At 40.9% G+C, this 27,306-nt stretch overlaps 1 protein-coding gene across 3 annotated transcripts in view; it reads left to right on the top strand.

The window, feature by feature from the left end:
- Nucleotides 1-27,306, top strand: part of PRKG1 (protein kinase cGMP-dependent 1) — a 1,261,682-nt gene that overhangs the window by 428,284 nt on the left and 806,092 nt on the right. The window contains exon 1 of one of the 3 annotated variants that reach the window (XM_064594540.1): nt 9,928-10,128. The exons of the other annotated variants lie outside the window; for them this stretch is intronic. The gene's annotated coding sequence lies outside the window, so the exon portion shown is untranslated. Of the gene's footprint in view, nt 1-9,927; nt 10,129-27,306 lie in introns of those variants that run through there. 3 annotated transcript variants of the gene reach the window in all.

The following is a 27,306-nucleotide window of genomic DNA, read 5'->3' as shown; positions in this document are numbered from 1 at the left end:
TGGATATGCAAAGGACTCGGGATAGTAAAGATCATTTTGATAAAAAATAAAGTTGAGGGGCCTATGCTTCCTGATTTCAAACTGTGTAAGAAACCTAATATAATCCAGAGGGTGTGACAGTGGTACAAGGATGGATATACAGATCAATAGAGCAGAACCGAGACTCCTGAAAGACATTCTTACATGTAATGTACATTGAGTTTTGACAAAGATGCCAAGACAATTCAATGGGGAAGGGAGAGTCTCTTCAAAAAAGTTGTGCTGGCATGATTGCACGTCCACACACCAACAGACGAATTTAGACCCTTGCAGCATGCGGAAAATTTACTGAAAACAGGTCTAGACCTATACTTAAAACTGAAACATGTAGAACTTCTACAAGAAAGCAGAAAATGTTAGTGATTTTAGGTTGGACAAAGTGTTCTTATTTATGGCACCCAAGAATGATCCATAAAAGAAAATTTGGTAAATTGAACTTCATTGAAACTGAAATTTTTAACTGAAAAACCATCATTAAGAAAATGAAAAGACAAGCCACAGATTGGGGTAAAATATCTATGAATCTTATATCTGATAAAACATTGTATCGAGAATATATATATATATATATATATATATATATATATATATATAGCACTTACAATTCAGCAATAAGTCAATGTCACAATTAAAAAAGTAGAAAAAAGACTCGAATAGACGGATACTTTGCCAAAGAAGATACACATATGACCATATAGGAATGACTAATGAGCACATAAAGGATGCTTAAAATCAGTAGTTATCAGGGAAATGCAAACTAAAAAAAGCACTTCATGCCACTAGAAAGGCTACTATCAAAAAGACAGAAGATACCAAGTGTTGGGGACAATGGGAGAGACTGGAAGCCTTGTATACTGCTAGTATGAATGTAAAATGGTGCAGTCACTTTGGTAAACAGTTTGGCAGGTTCTAAAAATTTACACTTAACGTACAACCCAGCAATTCCACTGCTAAGTATCTTTCCGAGAAATGAAGACCTATGTCCCTGTAAAATGTTGTACACAAATGTTCACAGGAGCATTACACATCATAGCCCAGACTAGAAACAGTCTAAAAGACAATCAACTGATGAATGGAAAAACACTATGTGATCTAGCCATAACAATGGGATACTATCTGATAATACAAAGGAATGAACTATAACATACATGAACCTGAAAAACGTCATGCTAAGAGAAGCCAGTTGTAAAAGACAACACATCATATGATCCCATGTGTGTGCAATGTCTTAAAAAGACAGACATAGACAAGGAAGGACATCAGTGGTTGCCTGGAGCTTGGACTGGGAGCCAAGATTGGCTGCAATGAGCATGAGAGATCCTCGTGGTGACAGAAATGTTCTTAAATTGCAGGGTAATGAAGGCTGCATAGCTCTATAAATTTCCTAAGTGTAAGTTGGACAAAAGGGTGTGTACATTATACCTTGGTAAAGCTGGAGAGAGAGAGTGAGAGAGAGAGAGAGAAGGAGAGATGCTATTGTCAGATGCAGGTGGCATGGACGGGGACAGGGAAGAGAAGAGAAAGTTTGAGAAGGAATGTTTGCACCCATAGGATTTTAATACGTGGAGGTGACTGAGCCATGGCAGAGTTCAATCCCACTAAAGAGATTCCCAAGGGAAGGGGCGGCCAAGTCGTGTGGGGTCATCTGAGGAAGCTCCAGGTTGGGTTGGGAGGCAGGGAGGCGCAAGGGAAGGTCCAGGCCAGGGGAAGACAAGGCGGGACACGGTAAACAGCTGAGGATTGGCAGGTTGGAGCAATTCTGGTGGGCTTGGGGCACAGGGGCTGTCGCTAATTGTCTGCCCCCTGGCCCTGGGTTGATTTGGGTAGGGGAATATCAGCTTGGCATGTATGTGCCATAAAGGAGATGGTAGGAGATGTGGGGCTCTGGATCAGTTAATTTACGTATGAAAGACATGTGCCCAGGCTCTCCCTTTGTGATCTCTGAGAACTGGCTTGCCCTCCCAGGGGTAGTGTCTCCCATCAGCGGGGCCACACATATCAGAGCCTCAGGAATATAGAAAATATAGTGAATCCAGCTGGTCTTGTGATGGATGGATGCCAAATAGACAAATGTGGATTGAGGAAAACACAGAAGGAAGAGAGGATTAAAATGGCAATGGAGTAGAATCTCTTTTCCATTTCTTAGTATATTTCAATAACAGTCATTTTTGAAGGTGGTTCTTTTTCCCCTGGGAGAACGAAAACAAAGTAAAAGTCTATCCACCTGTTTTTAAATGAACATATGGAAAAATATAGCCATTTGCACACGTACTTTTTCACTTTTATAGCATGTGCTACTCATACTTTGTCAGCAAAATTAGGTAGAATATTTTTTACTGGTTGTGGATTGAATAGAGTCTGGATACATGTGCCAGGAAGGGGGACATCTTTTTTTTTTTTTTTTAAAGATTTTATTTATTCATTATAGACAGAGAGAGGCAGAGGGAGAAGCAGGCTCCCTGCTGAGCAGGGAGCCCGATGCGGGGCTCGATCCCAGGACCCTGAGATCATGACCTGAGCCGAAGGCAGACCCCCTACCAACTGAGCCACCCAGGCGCCCCTCGTTTTTTTTTTTTTTTTTTTTTTGGTTTTGAAAGAGAATGAGAGAGAGAGAGCGCACATGAGAGGGGGGAGGGTCAGAGGGAGAAGCAGACCCCCTGATGAGCAGGGAGCAGGATGCGGATGCAGGGCTCGGATGCGGGGCTCGATCCCAGGACTCCAGGATCATGACCTGAGCCGAAGGCAGTCGCTTAACCAACTGAGCCACCCAGGCACCCCACGGTTTGATTTTTGTGAGAGCAGAGGAAGAGTTCCAATCCTTTGTATTAGCCTTTGTGTACTTATTAAAAGTGTTTTTAACTGATAAATAATTTTGGGTTGCCCAGAATAACATGAGACTGGAGCATATTAAATATAGGAATATGTGGATATATTATATATGTGAATATATTAAATGTATGACTATATGAACTATATTAATAAGCGTATCCTTTTTGCTTGTGTACATCTTGCACAGGTAACTCATTTTCGTAAAGGAATTAATTAAAATGACCATAACTGAGACACCTGGTGGGCTCAGTCAGTGCAGCATGTGGCTCTTGATCTCGGGGTCGTGGGTTTGAGCCCCACATTGGGTATAGACATTACTTAAAAATAAAATCTTTAAAAAAAATAAAAATAAAATGACTAACAATTTTAAGATTTCAGATATTATTGTTTCTAGTGCTTTATTTTTAAGTAAGGATATAAGTTATACTTTTTGTTATTTTGTAAAACTGAGAAATGAAAAAATAAATGAAACCTCACAACCTCAGAGATTTAAGAGGGAAAGCTTCAGGAATTAAAACACAAAATCAAGTTGAGCAGCATAGTCCAACAGATGTTTAAACAGATGAATAAAATGTGCCCTGTGAATTCCTAATGAATTTCAAAGAATACTGCCTGATACTGAGAAATGCAATGGATCACCCAGGTGGTACAAGATGCTGGAAGATGGCTTCTACTTAAATGTCTGCGGCAGGCAGGGCTCAAGTACCTCAGGATGTACGCTTATAATTTTACCTCTGTATTTCTAACACACTCTGTTGAAGATGGTGACTGCCAGTTGATATGGGAGCCACATCCAGCAAGCACTCAGGTTGTTTGGTTCCTTGGCCTCATCCCACCTCATCTTCCCTCCACCCCTCCTATTTTACTGTGGTTGCTCTGTCCTTGAAACTGACCTTTCATGATCTTTATCGAAGGATGTACAACTATCCTGCTGATAGAATCAGCATGCTTTCTAGGTCTGGAAAAATGGAATAACCATCAGCTCAGAAAATGGGACATAGAGCTTTTTAAGACAGACATGAGGCATGAAGAAAATGAGAAGTAAATCTTCCTTAGCATGGACGTCCTCTACAAAATTCTCTAAAAAATGGTCACCTGCGTCTCAGGACATTATCAAATAAGAGAACCTGGCACCTAGTAGGTTCTTAAGGAACGTTTTCTGGAAAGGAGCTACAAAGAAGATGAAATGATGCACGTGATTAGGGAAAGGTCTAAGAAAGGGGAGTGTGTTGCTTGGATGGGGATCGTGGTTGGGTAGCCTGGTTAAGCTGCTAAGGAAGGCTAAGAAATGGGACTCCTTCACACAGAAGCAAAAGGCATGAGCTTTGATGCTGCATGGATCATGGTTTGAATCCTGCTTGCCCCATTCACTAGCTTGAGCATTTTCAGTACCCTCTTGGAGTGGGATCCTTCTTCATCAAAGGGTTTGGTTGTAATGATTAAAGATTGCATGTGGAGAAACCAATACATGGCCACTGTTTAATATGCTAATCTGAGAAATAAAACCACATGAAAGGGATAATGAATGATAAAAACCACAACGTTCCCCCGCTAGGGATTTGGCTTTTAGCCAACAGGAAGGACCAACTTTCTCACAGTAAAATACCAGTCAATGAACGGTAATGCCAACCCCAGAATGTTTTCCCCAGTGCATTACAGCCATCCCGCCCAGAGCAGGTGTACTTCTTTCAACAAGGCCAGTGAGCTTTGCAGCTGGTGCCTGGCTGCTGAAATGCACAGGCACGGGAGACTGTTTCTGGGTGATTTAACCTTAGGGCAACGTGCCTTCAAATCCATATCACAGGCTGCAAGCAAGCTTTTCATCTCTCTGCTGTCCCATCCAGGCTGTTGCTATCAGCCACTGTATCTGCCAGTTCATCATATTCACAGCAAAGTCAAAAGATGGAGTAGCCATTGGAAAAGGGGCAAACGGCGCCTCTTTAAGAAAATGGCATTTTTCTGGCATTGACGAAGATATCAGCTGCAAGTCAGTGGAGAGTGGAAATTGTTCTAGGTAAAGGATCACTGGCCAAAACAGGTGTTCTCAATGAATATAGCTGCCACCCTGGGATCGATTTCAGGAGCACCTGCTCAGACAGAAAAGCAGTTTTCATCTTGTGGCTCTTTTATGAGACTGAACTGTAGCACTTAGGCGAAAATATCTCCATAGAATACGTGCATCACAGGCTTGAGGACAATCAGCAGATGAGCACATACGATGTTTTCATCCCTCTTTACCTTCCTCAGTTCACGTTTAGGGATCATTGGATGCTCAGGTGTATTGTGTCCATGCATGTGAGGTAGAAGGGGAAACCATTTGAAGATTCCAGTTTTCTGAGGCGTGTTTGTTTACGAGAGCAAGTCCTTTCAGATGGGGAAATGCTGCTTACCTACGTGAGTCCACTAAGAAGGATGTGCGGACTGACTAGTCCCTAACCTATTTGTGTCTTAAGCTCTGGATGCCTTGCATGCAATAAGACTGAGGTGATGCATAACAAAGCAAGCGGTCCCTTGTAAGATGTTCGGGAATGAAATATGATGACTTCTAATTTGCGTGTAAAGAAGAGCATATTAATCGCTATTTTTTAAAAATCCTTCTCTTTCTCCCCCAGTCAAGTGTCTGGATGACTTGGACTATAACTGTAGTTTGAGAAGGCGGGTATCATAGGTGATTTCACTGGCATGGCTGTGGAGGCGTTTGGTATAAAACGCACGGTATATAGGGGCACCTGGGTGGCTCAGTTGGTTAAGCATCTTTGGCTCAGGTCATGGTCTCAGGGTCCTAGGATGGAGCCCTGCCTCGGGCTCCCTGCTCAGCGGGGAGTCTGCTTCTCCCTCTGCCCCTCCCCCTGCTTGTGTTCCCTCTGTCTCTCAAATAAATAAATAAAATCTTTAAAACAAAACAAAAATGCACAGCCCAACTCCTACTTAGTTACGCAATGGTTGGCAGCTTGGGCATGAGAAACCTGCCAGCATTTTTGGCTGGGTTGTTCGTTGCTTTTACAGCTGATTGATATCTATTAGTTAGTCTTTCAAGGCTTTAAGGGCAGTATTGGACTTCATTTGCATTTCCTGAACCTCCCTTGGGCTCGACTACGGGTGTGGACTCTTGGTTCATGAAGGCAGAATGATCAGTCTCTGTCTAACCCTGAGGGTGTTACTGACTCTGAAAAGCGGGCAGAGTGCTCGATGTCATCTGCCTGTCTCTTGCTTGCCTCATCCCCTGGAGGTATGTGCATTTATGTTCTTTTGATTTGTTATCCTCAGTCTCTCTCCCCGTTGCCCTTTCTGCCTTGTTTGGTTCAGAGTACAGAGGACTGCGTCGATGGTCGGGCTACGTTGGAGACTGACTGTGTTTATGCTTACTCCATCTTCCACGTACCCGCCGTGACTTAACTGTACCAGATATTGTGCCGGCACGTGGGGATGGTGGTGAGCAGGAGGTATGGTGGGAAGTGCAGAGAAGTCAGCAGGTGACTACAGACCATGTGCCCTGTGCTATGGGGGACAAGGTGTTGTGTAACAGGGGCTGTGTGTTTTTATCTGGGAGCCTGAGCTGGCTCTCTCTCTTCTTGACCCCAGGTATGGTGTTCAGATTCCATTTATTTCCCTCCGATATTTTCTGAAAACTTCCTTCTTAACATCCTGGTTAGTGGTACAGAGAGAACCTTCAAACACAATGACCAACTCCTGGGAGAAACTGAAGGGGTACTAAAATATAATAAGGCTTAAAAGGGCTTGCCCACGAACTGTGACTTTCAGCGTGTAATTTAAACCCCTCTGATGATCAGCTACCTGTAAAACAAAGACAGGAACTCCTCGGCAGGGTCTTTGGGAGGTTGAGAGAGTCTACTGTACTTTTTCTTTTCACCCTCATCCCTGACATATGGCAAGTGCAAAGTAATTATCAGCTGCCGCTGCACAAGCATAAGAACGGGAAGGATTTTGTGTTTTTGGCTCGAGTATGCATCTGTGTTTAAGTCTGTAAGAACTGGCTGTGAAAATCCGCACTTGCACCTTTGGGTTCCATTGTCCACACACTGATGCTGCAGTTCGCTGCCAAATTAGCACACATGGGAAGCGGGGAGCTGGAGAAAGAAATTCACACCAGCTCATCCATCCCACCTCCTTCCTGCATCCTGAGGGCAAGGGTGTGGCCAGCGTCCATGGAGCTCCAGCAAGACATGGCCCACTGACTTTACCTTTGTCGATCACACTGAGCAATGGCTCTGAACGAATTCCTAAAAAGGAACAGAGGCCTAACTAGGAGAATTTTTTTTCCTGTGAAAGGAATTAATGGGAGTGATGGGGACTTAGAATTTGAAACACCTGGGTCTGATCTTTGTTCTTTAGTTTTCCTTTGGTGCTGACCAAGTAGCCTGTGAGCTTGTTTCCTGAACTGGGATAATATCTCTTTCCAGGGGTACTGAGCAGGGTGTCTTCCTGTATATTTGACTTAATGGTAAATTCCTGGAAAGCAGAAACCATATATTTTAAATCCGGTTTTTACAGTGATAGCTGATAATTTCTATCAACTCAATTTGATAAAATAATTATAGTTACTTTTCTGGAAGCCTAGAATATGCGAAGCATTCAAGTACTTAGTAAATAAATGAATAAACAGGGGTTTTTCCCCCTCTAAAATAGCCCCCTAAAAGTCATATTTTTAATGAATGCTCTAAATCGGTGATTCTCAAGTGAGGGTGACCCCTTCCCCGCCCCCCCAGGAAACAGTGTCTGATGACCCTTTTGGTTGTTACTACTGGGAGAAAGAGAAGCTATTGTCCTCTAGTAAATCGAGGCCGAAGCTACTGCTAAATATTCTGTAATGTCCTGGACAGCTCCCACAACAGAGAATTAGCCAGCCAAAAATCTTATCATGCAGAGGCTGGGAAACCCTACACTAGATTAAGAACCTTGCCACTCACCCTGGATCTTGGACCAACATTGGGCTCAACTGGGAACTTACTAGAAATAGGGACTCTCAGACCCTGGCCCAGTCCTACTGCAATCAGTCTTCCTTTACCAAGATCCCCAGGGGATGAGCATGCCCATGAATGTTTGAAAATCACTGTTTGCAAGAAAATGTTATTTTTAAAAATAAACTTTAAGAATAGTTTCAGTTTTACCAAAAAAAGAGACAGTGTAGAGTCCTCAGGCACCCTGTGCCGAGTTTCCCCTATTATAAACGTCTCCTGTTAATATGGCACACTTGTTACAATTAATGAGCCAATATTGATACTTTACCAGTAATGAGAGCCCAGGCTTTGATACTCATGTTTTGTTAGTTTTTACCTAATGTTCTTTTTCTATTCCATGATCCTGCTAAGGATATCACTTTCCATTTCATCTTCATGTCTAGGTGCCTCTTGGCTGGAACAGTTTCTCAGACATTTTTTTGTTTTTGTTTTTGATGACTTGATAGTATTGAATGGTACTGGTCAGATATTTTGTAAAATGTTCCTTAGTTGGAGTTTGTCTGTTTTTTTTCTCATGGGGAGACCAGGGTGATGTTATGTTTGGAGGAAGACTACAGAGCTCAGTATCATCTTCAACACAACACATCAAGGGTCCTACTGTCAACATGACTTACATTGTTTGTGATGAACTTGATTACCTGGCTGAGGTTCTTCTTGGGTAATATTTTTATAGCTTATGTTTATTTCTTATCGGATTTATGTTTGCTTTACTGGCCAGTCAAGGCTCTGTCCTTCAGTGGCTGTCTTCCATGGTGGAATTTTGAAGGCCTTCATCATTACAATTGCTAGGTTTATTATAGATATGGAACTTCAAATTGTAAATTTTATAAATGAGCAACTTTACAGATTAAATAGGTGACTTGATTTTCTCTAGGGAAGCAGGCAGATTGCAGAAAAGGGCAAATCTGATTAATTGAAAGAGTGAAAGCCACCTGGAACCAACAACTAATTGTTTTTTTCCAAAAATGAGAAACCCATTTGGCAATTTTAGATCTGCATCCTGAAAGCTATTAGATAGGAAATCAACATTTGTCGTTCAAATGGATGGTTTCAGGGAAGATTTTGCTCCCCTTACAAAACCACTCCTGACTTCTGTGTCCTGGTGTGCTAGGAGGTGGGAAATGAGGGCCACAGTTCCTACACTTGTGCCCTGGCTTATAAATCATCATGTAGTAGCTATGATTGCATTATGTCTCAGGCTCTTTATCAGATTTAGATAATTAATCCTAATCTGTATACTTTAATTGTGTTGTTCCAACAATGAGGTAAACAGATATTAAAGTACTTTGACCTCTTGGGGTACCTGGGTGGCTCAGTCGGTTGGGTGTCTGACTCTTGGTTTCGGCTCAGGTCATGATCTCAGAGTTGTGGGATTGAGCCCCGTGTCAGGCTCCCTGCTCACTGTGGAGTCTTCTTGTCCCTCTCCATCAGCTCTTCACCTTCTCCCTCTCCCTCTCATTAAAAAAAAAAAAAGGTACTTTGACCTCTTTAACCCCACTTCCTTATAAGTTCCACCCATGACTCGTTACCATCGTAGACTAACACAGCACTCCTCTCTGTCCTGCCTTGGTCTCCCCACCTTGTGTGGGTAGCACTGCTATCTTACCACAATTCTCTTCTTCGAACTGGAGAGCTTCTGCCCCAGCTGCAGACCTCAACTCGGTGTTCTGTGTAAAAGTTAAAGCTATCAGTGGGTCTCCAAACATGCTCAGGAATTAGAGAGGTAGCTTAATCATGTTCTAGACATGTAAATCCTCTTCAGCAAAGAGCAGTTTAAAATTTCAGCTTGGCACAAAAATATCAACCCCCAACTCCTCCTAGATTCTTGAGGGCAGGATCTCTGAGGTTTCCAAGCTGCAATGTGAGGAACCCAGGAGCCATGTTGGACCAATGGGCTCTAAGAATTGCTTGTGTTTTCTGTGCAAGTGATGTGTGAAGGGACGGAAGTCCTCGAGTAATGGGAATCAGGTCTCTAAGATGTACAAAATCCCAGCTTTCACTGCACACGTCCCTACAGTAATGCTTGTGTTGAGCTTAGAGAAAAAATTGTTTAAGTTGCTTTCTTTAAAACTAAAATACTAAAATGTAGCTTTACCTTCTACAAGAATTTTCATTTTCTTTTTCAGTAAACATTTAAGAATCCCGTAATCATAGAGTTGGACTTGAGCTTGAGACTATCCAGGATCACTTTGTAGATGAATGCTGAAGCCACGGAGAAGTAGAAGGATGTGCGTGGTCCGCTTACTGAGCTGGAACAAGAATTAAGTTCTTTTGACACCAAGTATGATGTTCCATTTAATATTTCATGCTGCATTGTATCTCTAAAGAGTATTAATGCAGCTTGTTTTTTTTTTTTTAAAGATTTTTATTTATTTATTTATTTGAGAGAGAGAGAGAAACAGCATGAAAGGGGGGAGGGTTAGAGGGAGAAGCAGGCTCCCCGCCGAGCTGGGAGCCCGATGCGGGACTCGATCCCAGGACTCTGGGATCATGACCTGGGCCGAAGGCAGACACTCAACCAACTGAGCCAATCAGGCACCCCCAGCTTGTTTTTTTTTTTTTTTTTTTTAAATAAAATGCTATACAAAACCTATATCTCAGGGTTAATTATAGGTGACATGGTCTTGGAGATTTTTTTTATTATAACAAGTTTATAGAGGGAACAATGGAGTAATGAAATAACTCAGAGTAAAGATACTAAAGGCACATTACCAAATTAGGTCAAAGGGAAATAACAAGGTTGAAATAGTGTGAAACTTACAAATAATTAGATGAAATGCAATTGGACAAGATATTTTTATGGCTCTGCTATCTATGCTATAGAATTATTAATGTTTGGGACTTCTAAGTATAGTTAGCACACAGAGCTACATTTGTTTCAGATGTGCGATGTAGTGATTCCACAGCTCTGTTATGCTATGGTCTTTGAGATTTTTATTTAAACACTTTAGTATTTTTTTTTTTTTGGATGAGAGACCACAAAGTGAAGATCACTGTTCTTCTCTTCTGGGAAATAGTGAAGTTATAGGGGGGGAAATAGTGGAAGATTTCAAGAGCTTGCATGAGTGGATACAGTTTCAGAATGGCTTCAATATTAACATGCAGAAAGCAACACATTTCAAGGGAAATGTATCCAAACTCAATTATGATTATATATACACAGTAACCAATTTCAAAATCAGAGCTAGAGTTTGTGATCATTGCAAATTAGGTCCTAATTAGCATTGACCTAAAATGTGGCTATAAGGCAAAAAGTTAAATCCTCATGTTTGTGGATCTGATGCCTCCACTATGGTAAAATGCTAATACATTTCTCTGCTTTAAAGATGCTTTCCAAAAATACTTCTCTGAGAAAGACAGAGGGATACCTAAAGATGATCTAAGAGGCCAGCTGAGACCGTCAAGCAGGGAAAATTTCCAAGGATAGGATTTTCCTGGCTTTATCTCAAATGAATGCAATTGGAAAGAGGATATGTTCGCAGGCTATAAAATCAGGAAAAGAACGGGTATATTACATGGATTTGAAATCTGAAAATCCATTCAGGTTTGGAAAAGAGAAATATGAGACAACTGCAAACAAACAAACAAACAAACAAACAAACCCATTGCTTCCCAGAGCAAGATACTTCCTTGTAACTTTATCCTATATAAGTCTCTGCATCCTGTGTCTGCTGCGTAGGGGTGGTTTCCTTCCTATGTTCTATTCTGACACTGGATGGTGGTCACAGAGGGAAGCTTGAGGAAAAGTACCAATTAAGCACGGAAGACCTTAGAGCTAGTCTCACTTTCTTAGTTAGACGACCTCCGTGTTATATCCAGTCAATATTTGCTCCCTGCCCCAGCCCCCACCCTGAAGCATCGTGATTTTATAAAGGAAAAACTAAAGCCTAAAATGAGTGGCTATCATAGTTGGCTAATTTAAGTCTTCTTCATTTGTCAATTTGCCTTTAGGCTATTTCTTTCCGATTTAAGCGTCTGTCTCTTCACTGAACTGCCAGAAGAACATTAGTTTTCTGACTTTAATAATCTTCCCAGTGGAAGTTATCCATTGGGTTATTCTTAAAACTTGGGAGTTGTACTCTTCTCATTATTTTTGCCAGAAGAAAGTCTATATGAATTTAATCACTTAAGTTCACTTGTTCAATGTAGGGATTATTTGTGGACAGTGAGCTCATCAACCATTCAAATTTTGAGAATCCACTCTAAAGCAAGTTTTGTGCTGAAAGTTTCAGGTTTTTGAAACAACCCTTGGTTAAGTGCTATGTTTGTTGATTCTGAAACACTATATATTGTTAGCACTAAGTTTCTAAGGGAACTTGGTGCTAATTGTTTCAAGGAAAATGAGTTCTACTTCAGATGAACCTAATTCAATCATGTGGCTAACTTCTGATCGTACTTCTGATAGTTTCAGGATCACAGTATTTTCTGACTCCAAACCATCCCTGTTCCTCATTTGTAACAGATGAAGATACAGACACAACATAAGCAGTTTTTCAGGACTTCTTTCCCTGCACAATACAAATATGACTAAATGTGTCTATGATGATTAAAAATTGTTCTTTACTCGTGTTAATCTTAGGATACTTTTTAAATGGATTTTTACTTAATATTAAAGTCATTGTACCTCTCGGTGCCCTAGGCTGGTGGCTTTAAGTAAGTGTGGTTTATCCATGAATTCTAGAAGAAATACATTCCTCTAATTGGGGGGAATAAAAAAGCACCTGCCTTTTTCTATTTATTAATAAATTTCTATCCAGTTCAAAGCACTTATATTAGCAGAGAAAGTGGCATTGGTCACTTTTAAGAAAAGTTGTTCTACTTATATTGTAGCATGCCAAACCTCGTGGTGATTTAAAACAAGTTATTTCTCATGGTTCTGTGTGTTGCCTGGGTTCAATAGATGTTTCTCGTGTGGGATCCGTTATGTGACTAGAGTTAGATGGCAGCTGGGGATAGAGTTATCTGGATACTTGGCCAGACTGGACGTTCAAGATGACCCAATCACATGGTAGGTGATTGGTGCTGACTGTGGGCTGGAGTTCAGATGGAATATCTAAACAGCAGCCCCCTGTGGAGCTTGAGTATCTCACAACATGGTGGTTGGGTTTCCAGGGGAGCATTCCCAGAGACAGGAGGCAGAAGCTGGAAGCTGCCAGGCAAGCATCGTCTCCAACATATTTTACTGGTCAAAGCAGTTATAGGGCCTGACCAGATTGAAAGAGGTTGAAAACTAGAAACCACCTCTTGATGGGGCGAATGTAAAGGCATGTTGTAGAAGACCTTGCAAGATGGGAGATATTGCTATGGGATATTTGTAAAATACAATCAATCCTAATAGTTTCAAAGAAATGTCCTATCAAAAAAAAATAATAATAAAAGATAAAGAAATGCCCTATCATATTCCTTAATGCTGGGATGGACCAAGTATGGTCGGAAGACCAAATCCAGCCCTCTGCCTGTTTTGTAAATAAAGTTTTATTGGAATACAGCCATGCTCACACATTTCTGTGTTGTCTATGGCGGCTTTCATGCTACAACCACACAGTTGAGTAGCTGTAACAAAGACCAAGATGGGCTAAATGTTTACAGTCTGGTCCTTTACAGAAAAAAAAAAAATGTCAACTCCTGCCTTAATGTCTTCATTTTTTAAAGAACATTATTCATTGAGGACACTTGTTAATACTTACATGAATTAAACTTTTTATTTCCTGTGAATTTTTCCTATTGCCTTTTTCTCTAAGTGGACTCTACCAACTCTAATAGTGCCCATGCCCCTGTCCTGGTCCCCTGATACAGAGTTTCCATGGAACTTGTTTTTCCTTTTCAGAATAGAAGCCCTCTCTTCTGTTTGCACCCCCACCACCCAAATGTGAGCTTTGTTGTCTGCTGATGGGGTTCCTTTGTTTTATCAGACTCTGTATGGGGTACAGTGGTCCTCAAGCCCAGCCTGTCAGCAAATGGAAATCACCTGTGGAGTGTTAAGAACTCTAGAAATCCACACCTCACCCTAGAGATCCTGGTTTGCTGGACCTGGGCTGGGTTATATGGATCAGCACTGAAAAATTGATATGCAGTTGGCCTAGAAAAGAACACTGAACAACCATTGTACATTTTAAAGTCTAGTTAAATCCTCAATAAAGCAATCCATCATCTGTAAGGTAGTAAAAATATATCCACCTCTTGCAAAGAACGGACTCCAATTTGATCTGAAAATAGATTTTGTGTGCTCATTAACTGCTAGAAAGACTTTTTTTTTTTTTTTAAGATGGGACCAAGTGCTTTTGGTGGGGGGAGGTGGCACTTTTTTATATAAAAAAGCATGAACAGAGAAAGAGAGATAGAGTATGGGAAGGAATAAATGGTGGTGGAAAGAGGGGGATTTTAGTTGCTAATTGTGGGAACTAGAAATAGCTAGTAGGCGAGGTTGTGTTGAAATGGGTGAGCTGTGGGAAATAGTGAGGGTCTTAGCATGGAGTTTTCTGGAAGGAAGAGCCAAGGACAAAGAATTAAATCCTGCCTTGGGCGGGCTACTGTGGAGTATTTATCTGTGTTGGAGGCAAGGGAGTCGGGAGGTAAATGGGATCCAAAGTTAAAGGTCAGACTTAGAGGGGAGAAAAATCTTATTTTCTGTTACCACCCTAACCCATTCCATCTTGTAGGTGAAATCCCACATACAAATCTAGAGCTGGTAGTGAATACATTTAAATGAGGTGCTTCAATCCTAGTTCAATCACAGTGTGTAGAGAACCTGTCTTTTTCCTGGAGAGTAAGGGAAAACAAAACAAGCTCATTTCTAAAAGGCAGCATCTTGAATACTTTCCGTAACTGTAATATCACTAATTCGATAACTTAGATATTATTTCAGATTGTAATAGTATTTTCATTTTTAATTAGACTAAAAGCTTCAGCGGCTGGTATGAATGAAGTACATTTTCTGCCAAAGTCATGCTGCTATCATGCATTATTTATAATGTGCCACCGATTTTTTTGTTTGTTTCACTAAACCATACGTGATTTCTCTCCCCCCCCCGCCCCCCGCAAAGACTTGAAAAACTAGAAGAGATAGTATATATATCAACTGAATTATAGAAAGGTGTGGTCTTTTAAAGCTTCAAGTGTGTGTGTGTGTATGAGATGCACAGTGGATCTTGGGGATGGTTTTAAAGTAACATTGCTGAGAGCGTAAGTGAAAAGTTCTTCCTTGCTGAAAGAAGAAATAATTCTTCAGAGGAATGACCATTAGAGATGTTAATAGATAAGCTGAGGCATATTCAAAATTTTAGGAGTTTATTTGAGCAAAAGTCTATTCAAATTAGGTGGTCTCCCATCTAGCTGAAAGAAAGGAGCGTCAAAGAGCCCAGCTATAACCATATGATCCAGCAATTGCACTACTGGGTATTTACCCCAAAGATACAAAAGTAGGGATCTGAAGGAGTACATGCACCCCGATGTTTATAGCAGCAATGTCCACAATAGCCAAACTGTGGAAAGAGCCAAGATGTCCATTGACAGATGAATGGATAAAGAAGATGTGGTATATATATACAATGGAATATTATGCAGCCATCAAAAGGAATGAGATCTTGCCATTTGCAACGATGTGGATGGAACTGGAGGGTATTATGTTGAGTGAAATAAGTCAAACAGAGAAAGACATGTATCATATGACCTCACTGATATGAGGAATTATTAATTGTAGGAAACAAACTGAGGGTTGCTGGAGTGGGGGGGTGGGGTGGGAGGGATGGGGTGACTGGGTGATAGACACTGGGGAGGGTATGTGCTCTGGTAAGCGCTGTGAATTGTGCAAGACTGTTGAATCTCAGATCTGTACCTCTGAAACAAATAATGCAATATATGTTAAGGAAAAAAAAAGAAGAAGAAGAAGGTAGCGGGAGGGGAAGAATGAAGTGGGGGAAATCGGAGGGGTAGACGAACCATGAGAGACGATGGACTCTGAAAAACAAACAGGGTTCTAGAGGGGAGGGGGGTGGGAGGATTGGTTAGCCTGGTGGTGGGTATTGAGGAGGGCACATTCTGCATGGAGCACTGGGTGTTATGCACAAACAATGAATCATGGAACACTTCATCTAAAATTAATGATGTAATGTATGGGGATTAACATAAGAATAAAAAAAAAAAAAAGAGCCCAGCTATACAAATGAAAGACTTTTATAGGCAGAAGGGAGCAGGCACAGGAAGTGAGAAAGCGGGGTGGTTACTTTGAGGTTACTTAAGGGAGGGCAGGGACCTGTCAAGCCAATTGCCTAACTCATACTAATCAGGCGGTTCATGATGGTTGGGTGTAAGATTCCATTCCCAGGAGAGCGGCAATTGTAATTCAGTTAAGTCTTGGTTTGGTGGCCTGGGGCTTAGCATAAGTGACTTTGTTTTGGACCCGTTGTCTTGTTTTTAATAGAGTGAAAGGGATGTTGCTGTACTGTCCAGTAGAACTTTCTGAAGGACGGGAGGAATAGTCTGCAGTGTCCAATATGGCAGCCATGTGTGGCATTTGATGTGTGTCTAGGACAACTGAAGAACTGAATTTTAAATTTTTCTTATTTTGGATTAACTTACTTTTAAATAGCCCATGTGGCAAATGGCTCCCATATTGGAGAGCACAGCACAAAGAAAACAAAGTGTCCTTGGAAAAGAGGTTAAAGAGATTGAAAACAGTTGTTCATCATTGTAGTGATAATCCACAAAATGTTAATGTTTATAATTATAGCTTTGTCGGGGCGCCTGGGTGGCTCAGTCGTTGAGCGTCTGCCTTCGGCTCGGGTCATGATCCCGGGGTCCTGGGATCGAGCCCCGCATCGGGCTCTGCTCCACGGGAAGCCTGCTTCTCCCTCTCCCACTCCCCCTGCTTGTGTTCCCTCTCTCACTGTGTCTCTCTCTGTCAAATAAATAAATAAAATCTTTAAAAAAAAAAAAGAATTACAGCTTTGTCATCATCATCACAGATGAAAATGGACACCTTTTTCTTCCTAGAGATTCATCGCAATAGGGTTTTTAGAAATTATGGTAATAAAAATTAGTCTTTGATAATTATAAATCTAGCCTGTCCAAAAGCTACTGTGATTATGGAAAAACATTGTTCTATACTCTAGTTTAGAAAACTTGATATAAAACGCTATGTGTCACCTTTAGGTTAAAGATAACAAAAAACAGTGAAGCAGACTTAGTCACAAGGGATATCTCATCAAGTAGTTAATTTGTAGAAAAATTTCATTTTTTCAATTTGAGTGAACAGATGGCCTATTCATTAAAATTCAAAAGTAGATAATTACTTGATTCCAGTATTTTTAGCAAAAGGACATTTTATAACATTATGTTTGGGGAAGACTCATAGGTCTTAAAATGTCTCGTGTGGCTGGACACATAAATTCTCCACCATCTACAACTGCTTGCCATGCTAACTGAATAAGTCAGTTAAAAATAGCCTTGCAGCTCTTCTTCAGCATGAAAAGTCACTTAAAAAAAAAAAAAAATGCTCATCTGTCTGAACAGAGATCTTCACATTAACCCCTGAACCCTGCCCAAACATTCAATCAGCAAATGTTTATCGTTTTTGTGCTAGGCACTCGAGACTAGGATATACTTTTGAAAAGGTTGTCCCAGCCCTTAAGAAGGAAAGTCCAAGGGTAAATATGTTCATTGACTTAAATGGCCTGGATTTCCTTACAGTGATTAGTATTCCCTTCCCCCTGGGCATTTTCTTAGGTCCACCCTCATAAGCTTATGGTAAAATCCAAGAGAATGAGAAATAGATTTCAGTGCATCTACATTCCCAAGCTCTCTGCTGTCAGGAGTCTCGCATTCAAAGGGCAGACTTTTCCCTAGATGACAGTCACACAAGGACCCCTCACAAGAAAGAGAAATGCCTCACCTGGAGAACAGTGCAGTACCTGTCTGCAAGCCCTTTTCCGGGACCTCTGGGGCCAGAAGTTTGAGAATTCATTTTTCAGACTTGAGAAAAGTAATATGGTCCATATACTGCATGTTCTATAATACCCCCCCTTGGGTCTGGGACAACCCCTATACCCAAGCACATTAACATATCCGTAGCAAGATATACAAGTGGTCCTTTAGGTCAGATACAGACTATAGATGGTCTACTATTAGGTCAGGTCAGGTTTTGAAGGCAAATGAGAAAACCACCTGGGACTTTAAAAAACATAGGAAGTTGAGGACTGGATTGTAACCGACGTCATGGCCAGGGCCCCGCCACCATGCCCAGGGACTGTGGATATTCAGATGACCAACACAAATGAGCCGTTTGGGCTCTGCACATAAAAAGTTCCATGACGGACCATCAGCAAGAGTTAGCATGCCGGCAGTTTCAGCTTTGACCGATATTCAGAAGATATATGTAAGAAAGAAAGTTCTTCTAATAGCCAATACAAAACTCCAGGTCATCAGAAACCCTGAGCTGCTAATTCTGATACCTTAACCTACTACCTTTTCTCTTTGCTACATTGCATCCTATTTCCCGAACCTTCTCTCTTCTGTTATTCCACAATTCATCTGCCATCATTCCCATTTCTCTGAGGCTTTTCTCTGGCTCTTCTTCACCTGCACCTTCTCTAATGTAATATTCATATTCTGTCTGCCCCGTAACTAAAGATGCTACATGGGGCTTGGAGTTTTGTCAAAGTCTCTTCAGCAAGAAGTCCTAACTAACTCAGTTCATGGTTACGGCGACTTTGGAAGACTTGTTTTGCAACATGCCTTGGTGGAATTGCAAAAAGCTAGAATGTGCCTATTCAGAATATTCTTGGGGACATCTCATTGTCTTCTGGAATATGGCCATAAAATCTGAGCTCACAAATGACTGCTCATTAATAAGGGAAGGTTTAACCCAGGATCCGATGCCCTTGAAAGTATCCTATAGTCATACTGGGCACAGAGAGAAACTAAACATGTTTTTTGCCCATTGTAAGCATGGGATCATTCATCAAGTTGACATTCATATTTTTCCATTAGATAGGGATTTCTGTTCGCTTTGTGGTCTGTGCTTCTAAAGGTACCTGTGTCTCACTGCAGGTGTGAATCATCTCTGGAGGTTTTTCCTCTGTTCCTGTTTTTAATTCATTTTAATACTGTCATGATACCCACATAAAGGGACGAGTATTCCCTTCTGAAATTCAAGCAGCTTCATCTTTAGGATTGGCTGCGTTTTCTATCCATAGAGTTGGGAGAAACTGATGCTTCGTTTATCAAACGGATTTATCAAATGCCAGATTGTGATTCTTTTTTTCCCCAGAGCAAATGAACAATAACAACAAAACAACAAAAAGTCTGTCTCTGTGCCTGTGTCTCCGTAACGTATTAAAAACACAGGTCTCTGGTTGACACATACCAATGACAGACAGCTTTTAGGAAAATAGAAATCTTGATTAATGGATTTTTAAGCTATCTTCTCTAATAATAACTAGCTATGATTCATTTTTTTACTTGGGACAATATTTTCTAGGACCTCTTTACTCTCTCCTCTCACCAAAAACCTGCTTCTTGTATCAACTGGATTTCCGCTGTGGTCAAACTGGCATTCTGCCCAAAATGGGGTTCAATAATCCTGCATCCCGAGTGTTTTCTCCTCTTGGTTGAGTTGTGTTAGCACGGGAAAGTCTTCAGATTTTCTTTGTAATGAATAAAATGTGTGGGAAATGTGAAGGACTTATGTAAGTGCTTTTGTCTCGGTCTCACCGAAGAGCTTTAACTTTATTCTTTATAATCCTGGAGATGTCAGCTGGCCCCGTGCCATCTTTCCTGACTTTATACTTTCCCAGTAGAGACCAAGGACTTCAAAGCGTGTTAGGAGAACATAAAAACTAAAGGCCCAGGGCTAGTGAACTTTAATATTATTTTCCCAGGGAAGCAGCAGTGAGATACAAGGCAGTGTGTTTTCTTAGTGTTCGAGCATAATTTAAGACCACCCCGCACCAGAAGTCTTCTTTACTGAATCTATATTCTGCATCCTAATGTTAGATGCTGGAGTTTTCTGATAATATTTCGTTCTGTGTTTGTATCCCGATTTTTCTCTAAAACCAGCGATTGGATAGAAACATAGCATTAGTTTAACATCTGTTTTGTAGTCTTCACAATGTAAAAAACCAGATATTTTGCCTTCGATCTGTTGGTAGTCACTCCCCTGTCTGGAGGCAGAGGGCAAATTCCTACTTACTTCTCCGGGGTCTGGGTGTGGTGGGAGACAGTTTATAAAAGAAAAAATAAACTGGTCGCTCAAATGCAAACTGCTCTGTTCTTCATGTGCGTCAGGGGATGGACTCAAATCAGGAAAAGCTGAAAAATCAATATGGACCTAGATATCATTTAGAGGTGCTTGGATTCAAAACATAAATGATTTAAGACATTTTAAGATAGGGACAAATTATTCATGGACGGTGCCAAGTCATTAGGAATAATATTTTTCTATGGGAATTAATTTCTTAAATTTACTCATTACTGCTCAAGACTAGGTAGAATTTCACATTCTTTTAAATATTTTAAGCCTACTGGGTTTCTTTATAAAATTCCTCAACACAGTAGAAGGGTGATTAACATAGCTGTTTTAACAGTTTTTTTAAGTGTCCAAGATAAAATTTATATTTTTATAGTTTCCAGTTAAACAGTGTACCTAGTTTTTTTCCTTTTTTCAATTATTGAATTTGGGCTGATTAAGCCAACATTTCCCCTGTCTCTCCTATGGCCAAAGATATATTAATAAAATAATTCTCTAAGGTGAGAGGCAGGCCAGATGGCCAGGGAACGAATTACTGTTATCTGGCAAACAGTGAGGTGGGATCCATGATTTTGGACTTGTAACAAGCTTGTCTTGCTTCAACTTGTTTTGTTGTAAATCTACTTTGTTTTCTCTTAGATAAATTCTGGGCTGTCAGTGACAGTTATTAATACCATGGTAAGACTCAATGAGGAGTCTAGAGGATTATTCATTTAGCCAGGGGTTCTTACTCTTTTTTTTTCTTTTTTGTGCCAGGGACCCCTGTGGAAGTCTCATACCTGGGGACCTCCTTTTAAAATATTTTTAAGTGCATAAAATTGGCTACTTCATATTTTCCAAGGAAACCAATTATATCAAAAATCAATAAATTATAAAAATTGTGATTCACTAATACACGTGTATTTTTTAACACATTAAATAATAAGGTCTAACACTGTGTCTAGTAACTACCATGAGTTCGAAGGAGTGAGTGTAAACAATATTTAAAGATATCTACAACTGTGTCCCACATTGGGCTCCTTGCTCAGTGAGAAGTCTGCTTCTCCTGCTGCCTTCCCTCCCCTTGCTTGTGCTCTCAATCTCTCTCTCTGGCAAAGAAATAAAATCTTTAAAAAAATAAAATAAAAATATAACTGTCATAGAATAACAAAATGTGATTTCTATTGGTGACAGCATCATAAATACTGTTAAGCCATATAATACGGTTTATTACAATGGAAAAGCCCCATTTCAGTGAGAGGTTAGTAAAAATAACAATATGAAGATTTTATCCAAGTTCTCAGCCCCCTGAATTCTATTTGGTTAAGGACCTTTGAACTAGACCATGAAGTTTGAAATCTAGAATGACATGTGAGGCTTCAGACTTGGATTAACTTAGAGAAGATCCTGGTTTGTGTGAAGATTAGACACACAATGCTAGGAATTTGGGTTTGATCCCAGAGAGACTAGTGTGAATTTGTTAGGGGAATATTTTATCAGAATAATACTTAAGGAAGATAATTTATTCTCTTTGCTCTATACTTTGGTGGCGGAGAATCCAGGGAAGGGGCTGTGTCCATCGTAAACAAGGTCTTATGGTAGAGTTTCAGTTAAGGGACAAATTGGGTGTCTTACGTGGTGGGACTGTAAAAGGTATTTGTAGTCACCGCTTGCGGGACATACATATGACTTGCTGTCCTTAGTCACAGACTGAAGTTGGGAAGGGATGGATGGTGATTTGGGAAGGAAAATGAGGTCACCCATGATGACAAGGGTTGGTGTGACTGCCCCAAAGGGAGTAAGAGCAGCTCTTCGAGGAAGAGTGAGAAGCCAAAGCATCCCTGACTCCTTAACATTCTTGTAAAGGATAATAAAACACTAGTACCATTAGTCTTCTAACTGAGCGATTGCTGGGTGCCTGTGCTAAATCCCCATGTTTTTAACAGCTTTATTTAGGATATAATTCACATTCCATGCAGTTTACCCTTTTAAGGTGTTTGCTTCAATCTGGTCTAGAATATTCAAAATTGTGCATCCAAAAACCATCCAAAACCACCGTCCAGTTTAGAACATCTCATTCCCCCCCAAAAGAAACTCTGTACCCCTAAACTGTCATACCCCAACCCCTCCATCCCTCCTGGCCCTAGGCAATTATTAGTATGCTTTCTGTCCCTCAAGATTTGCTTGTTCTGGGTTTTGCACATAATGGAGTACTATAGTGCGTGGTCTTTGTGACTGACTGACTTAGTATGGTTCAGGGTTCATCCATGCTATAGCGTGCATCGGTACTCCGTTCCTTAGTATGGCTGAATAACGTGTCGTTTTGTTTATCCCTTCATCAGTTAAGTCCTCGGTATGTGTGGAGGATGTGCACAAGAAAGGAGTGTTTGGCTGTTTTCTTCCACCCTCTGGTTCTCTTAAAATACTACCCTGACTCCACCTTATTCTGTTCTGTAGTTTACAGGAGTGAACACCATCTTCTTTGTATGGGAAGCGGCTTTCAAACCCAATCCTCCCACTCCTAACCTGCCCCAGGCCATTTGTACAATAGCTTTGGAGAGAATACGTTCAAACGTTCTTTTTCATCTTTTTATAGAAGTCTTGAGTATTTTGCAGGGTAGGTGGTTGTTACTTATTTTCTCTGCCTTTTAAAAATGCAAAGGTAGGTGAGTGCTCACCATTTACTCTGGAGAATCCTGGCCTTGTGTAAAGGGGAAAAAATACATACGTTATGTTACATCCAGTGTAGATATTTTAAACTGTCAAATAATAATTCTACTTATGCTATGTGTAGTACTGGGTAAAATAAAGTACAGAAATACTTCCATAAGTGGAGTGGGAGGGTGACACTTTTGATTTGTGTTTTTCTTGTGGACTACACAGGCAATCTAATTAAAATGAAATCCGAAGGCTTTCCCGCAAGCATGATCACAGTCGTGGTCATCCTCACTGATATTTCAGTCTGGTCAGCAGTGAGTACCTACTAACCCCCTAGTACTTAGAGGAAGGCGTTAAGTGATTGCCCCTCCATCGGTTTAGGGCTTCGTAATATTTGTGGAAAGCACACACCACGCTTTCACGTAATCTCACACATTAATCCTATGAAGCAGGTAGTGATCTCCATTGCACGGATGCAGAAACTGCCAAAAGATGGAGGTGTCCAGAGCAGTGAGAACCAGCAAGGTGGCTTACACCTTCTGATTTCCAAATCTTTCCTCCTCCAGCCTCAGAACAGCCTTTACAAAGCTAAACAAAGGTGCCAAAGGGGCTTAGAAAAAGATCTCCTCTCTGACTGAAGCCATGTTCATTCACTTGTTGACTGTGGGTACTTTTCTAGCCTCAGGTGAAGCTGAATGAAGTGCTCTTTTGATGGGTAAAGGCTGGTACCCTCCCCTAACTGATCTGCAAACAAACTCCCCTTGTCAGTTTCTCAGAATGGCGTGATTTACCTAATTCTGCCAGGGTCTCTGCTCTTCTGCTCCAGTACCTGCTTGATTCCTCTTGGACCCTTCCAAGCAGGGCACCTTCCCTCCCCCCCCCCCCCCCAAATTTTCCTCTCCCAGACCCTATGCACCAGATATCTGGGAAGCAGAATCATTTGGGGAGAAAGGTAGGATGTTAATTCTGGCAACAAATAGCCGAATATTGCACATTAAACACCCTGTTTCCTAAAACTTGAAGCTTTCCTATTGGCCCCTTTCTTGGGAATCCCCAGCTTCCCACCCATTTCCCTTCTCGCCTCCCTGCCTTGGCTCCTGTAACCCTTGGCTCCTTCCAGATCCTAAACGTGATGAAATCAAACCCTTGGGAGCCTGCCTTGAGCCCTCCTTAAAACTGCCTTTTTTATTTTTTTACTTTTTTTATCTAAAGGAAATTTTAAGAACAACTCAATCCATACCTTTATCTTGCCACAAGTATTATCTAATTCTCATAACCCTATAAAATAAGATACTATTATCACACATCTGTAGTGAGGTGTTCGAGACAGAGTTCAATCATTTCTTCAAGATCCAGTAGCTAGTCAGCGCCTCAGCCAGGACTGGTATTCTCAAGTGTGTCTGGAAAAGCCTGCCACTCCAGCATCAGTAGGATATTCTTGTAAGTCATGCTTCAAAATGTTCTGTACTTCTATTTCAGATGACATCTGCTGGGGAAAATGATCCAGTGAATAGCTTTGTGGCTTGATTCAATCCAGTGGCAGTACAGTTTGCTTAAATATTGCAATCTGGTGTTAACCTTTTTTTAGCTTGCAATTTACATCTGGTGGAGGTTAAATAACGAATAGTGGAAGTCAGAGATTTCCCTTTAAATGTGGAGTATTTTGTACGTGCACGGATTAAGTCAGGTCTTTTCCACATTGGCACTACTCCCATTTGGGGCTGGATGATGCTTTGTTGTGAGGCTGGCCTGTGCATCCTAGGATGTTTAACCGCATTCCTGGCTTCTGCCAACTCGAAGCCAGTAGAAACCCTGCCTCCGAGTTGTGATCCCCAAAAATGTTCCCAGACATTGCCAAATATTCCCTGGGGACAAAGTAGCCCCCACATGAGAACTGCTGTCTTATAACGAACTCTCCCAAGCTTAATATTAAAACAAAACAAAAACATGATGGGCGCCCATGAGTCTGATGGTGTGAGTGGTACCTTTGCTACGTGTCTGTCTTTAAGGAACTATAGGACTAGCCATTAAATGTTGAAGCTAATTGCAGGTGCACATGAATTATAGAAATGATAGAGCAAGAATGCATTATATATTGATGGAATTCAGCCTAATAAACTTGACTTAATTAAGACAAATTATCTACTCAACTCTCATTGACTCAGGGAATGATCAGTCTGCTCTCCTTTCCTGCGTGTGTATATCTGTCCTCTGTCCTCGCTTTTCTTAGCACTAGAAATTGAAATTAGTCCACGGGAACTCATCTAGTGCTTTTTGTATACTTTAAAGTGCTAGGGTTTTAAAACACAATGTGTATAAAGATTATAGACTTATGATGTTTGTGAAATCCTTCCAGAATCCTGTTCATAGCAGATAAATGGTTGACCCATCTACGATAGTTTCTGTATGTTCTCTCCTCCTTAAATATCTCTGAGGGCAGAGATGCTGCATTGTAAATTGTTCATTCCACACTTCCACTTTGATGATTCAGATGATTCTCTAGATCCAAATTGCTTAAATTTCAGTCTGTTTCCTCATATAGGATTCCTTTGTAAATATGTGCAATTGCCCCCATGACCTCAGAGATAGAAACAAACCAAAGCGAAGTTCACATATCTGGGTGTGGATGTTATGGTTCTCTCTCTCTCTCTCTCTCCATAAGTCAGACAGTCAGATTTTAGTTCTGGACACCTCACTTATGTTTTTGATTCTCTCATTCCCGAGAATAACTATGATGATTTTTATTTTATATTCAAATATATATTGATCTGTTGTAATTTAGTGTAATGAAAAATTGTGTCAAGGGTATTTATAGTAGTCATGACCAGAAAGGAAATCAGATTTGCCTAATTGAAGAAGAAACAAAGGTCTTCACTCCTATATCTTCAATGAGCCTCTTAAACCTCAAACTGTCTCATTCCATTTGGTAACTAGTAATTTTGTGCTCCCTGGAAGAATTATTGCTATAACGATATCAGAAAAATGACTTCTTTGAATGGGAAGCTTGGCCCTAACCAAAGTAGTATAAAAACCTGATGGTTGAAGAAACTATAACATAAATAGTTTAAGGGAAAAAACAAACAAACAAAAAAAACCCTCTTGTCTTCCCCTCCCATCCCCCAAGAGAAAACTAATAAGCAAGATCCCTAACTAGAAGAGGGTGATGCAAACTTTGGAAGAAATACATCATACTAAAACAGGGCAGTTTCTCACAGGCTTTCGCTCAGTGGCCAAAGAATGATTTTCAGTCACCAAGGTTAACACCTCATCTAAGGAGCAAGAGTTTAGATCCAGAGAGACCATACCTATTTGGATTTGAAAGCAGTCTTGAAGGGGAAACTGATAAGGTGCTAACCTCCTGTCATTCTTTAATTCAAGAACAAACTCAAATCTCCTAGTGAGGCTGTCTTTTTCCTTTTCACACTGGCTGAAAAAAAGATCTAGCTAAATGAACTATGGGTTTGAAGGGGATATCTAAGAATATAGTCTGTCCCTGGCAGTTGGATGGGTTTTCCCTGTAGCCCATGGCAGCCTTAGCAATTTCTACTTTCTTCCCCATGTGAAACACCCCCAATCTAAAATAACCCTTTGGGGCAAGTCAGACATAATCGTATCCCTAATCCATCAGGAAAGCAGAAAGTAGGGGCTAAAAAGTCTCATCCCAAGAGGGAAAACATTTTCTTCTTATCTCTGTGAGATGGATGGATGTTAACTAAATTTATTGTGGTAATGACTTAGTGTTCTATGTTAGTAAAGGCATTCTTCTATAGACCTTAATTTTATACAGTGCTCTATGCCAATTACATCCTAATAAAACCGAACGAAGGAAAAAACAGATCCATAAGTGAGCATCATCTCCTGGAGGAAATACCTCCATGCTGGTGGCCACAAAGCTCAACCATTACGTGCTGGCTATTCCTGTGGAATCCAGCAAGTACAGAAACCTGTAGGAGAGAATTCATAGTGTACCAGCTGTGGGCTCAAACCCACCAAATCATGAAGGTGTAGTCAAACAGATGGGAGGAGGGAAGGGATGGGAGGTCTTGTCTAGACGGGACCTTTGATATAACACCCGTCTGCCTGTAATGTTCAATCAGGTTGTCCTGAATGTTCCAACCAAGGTTAGTGGGACGAAGCACAGAGTATTCATAATTAGGTTATTACCAGCCATTCTAGTTCAGCCTGCTGGTAATAAATCTCTAAGCTGATTTACCTTATCGTGAAAGTCCTTATGGCACAAAACCACAGGTTAGTGAGAAACCCAGAAAGATAAACAAAGCCAGGTGATTCTGGGTCTCCTTGTAAACTCAATTTCTTTTATTTATAGGGCCTACTCATTCTTATGAAAGATGGACAAAAGTATAGAGACTTTATAATGGATCTCTTCACACTTAGCATCTCCCAAGGATGGCACATGAACCTTGATGCCCAGAAAGCAGGAGGTGGGCTAACTTTTGGTCAAGGTGGCAAATGTCAGGACTTAGGGCTCAGATGGTTCCATCATCACTGGGCATCTGGTACCTGAAGTAGGTACAAAAAATACATACAGGGCGGCGGGGGGGGGGGGGGCACCTGGGT

Source organism: Mirounga angustirostris, unplaced genomic scaffold (genome assembly GCF_029215605.1).
Source record: "Mirounga angustirostris isolate CCGP_5_RB_7025 unplaced genomic scaffold, mMirAng1.0.hap1 SCAF_6, whole genome shotgun sequence".
Classification (NCBI taxonomy): domain Eukaryota; kingdom Metazoa; phylum Chordata; class Mammalia; order Carnivora; family Phocidae; genus Mirounga; species Mirounga angustirostris.
The sequence above is the reverse complement of the archived record's forward strand: the minus strand, read 5'-3'. Positions and strand labels throughout refer to the sequence as shown.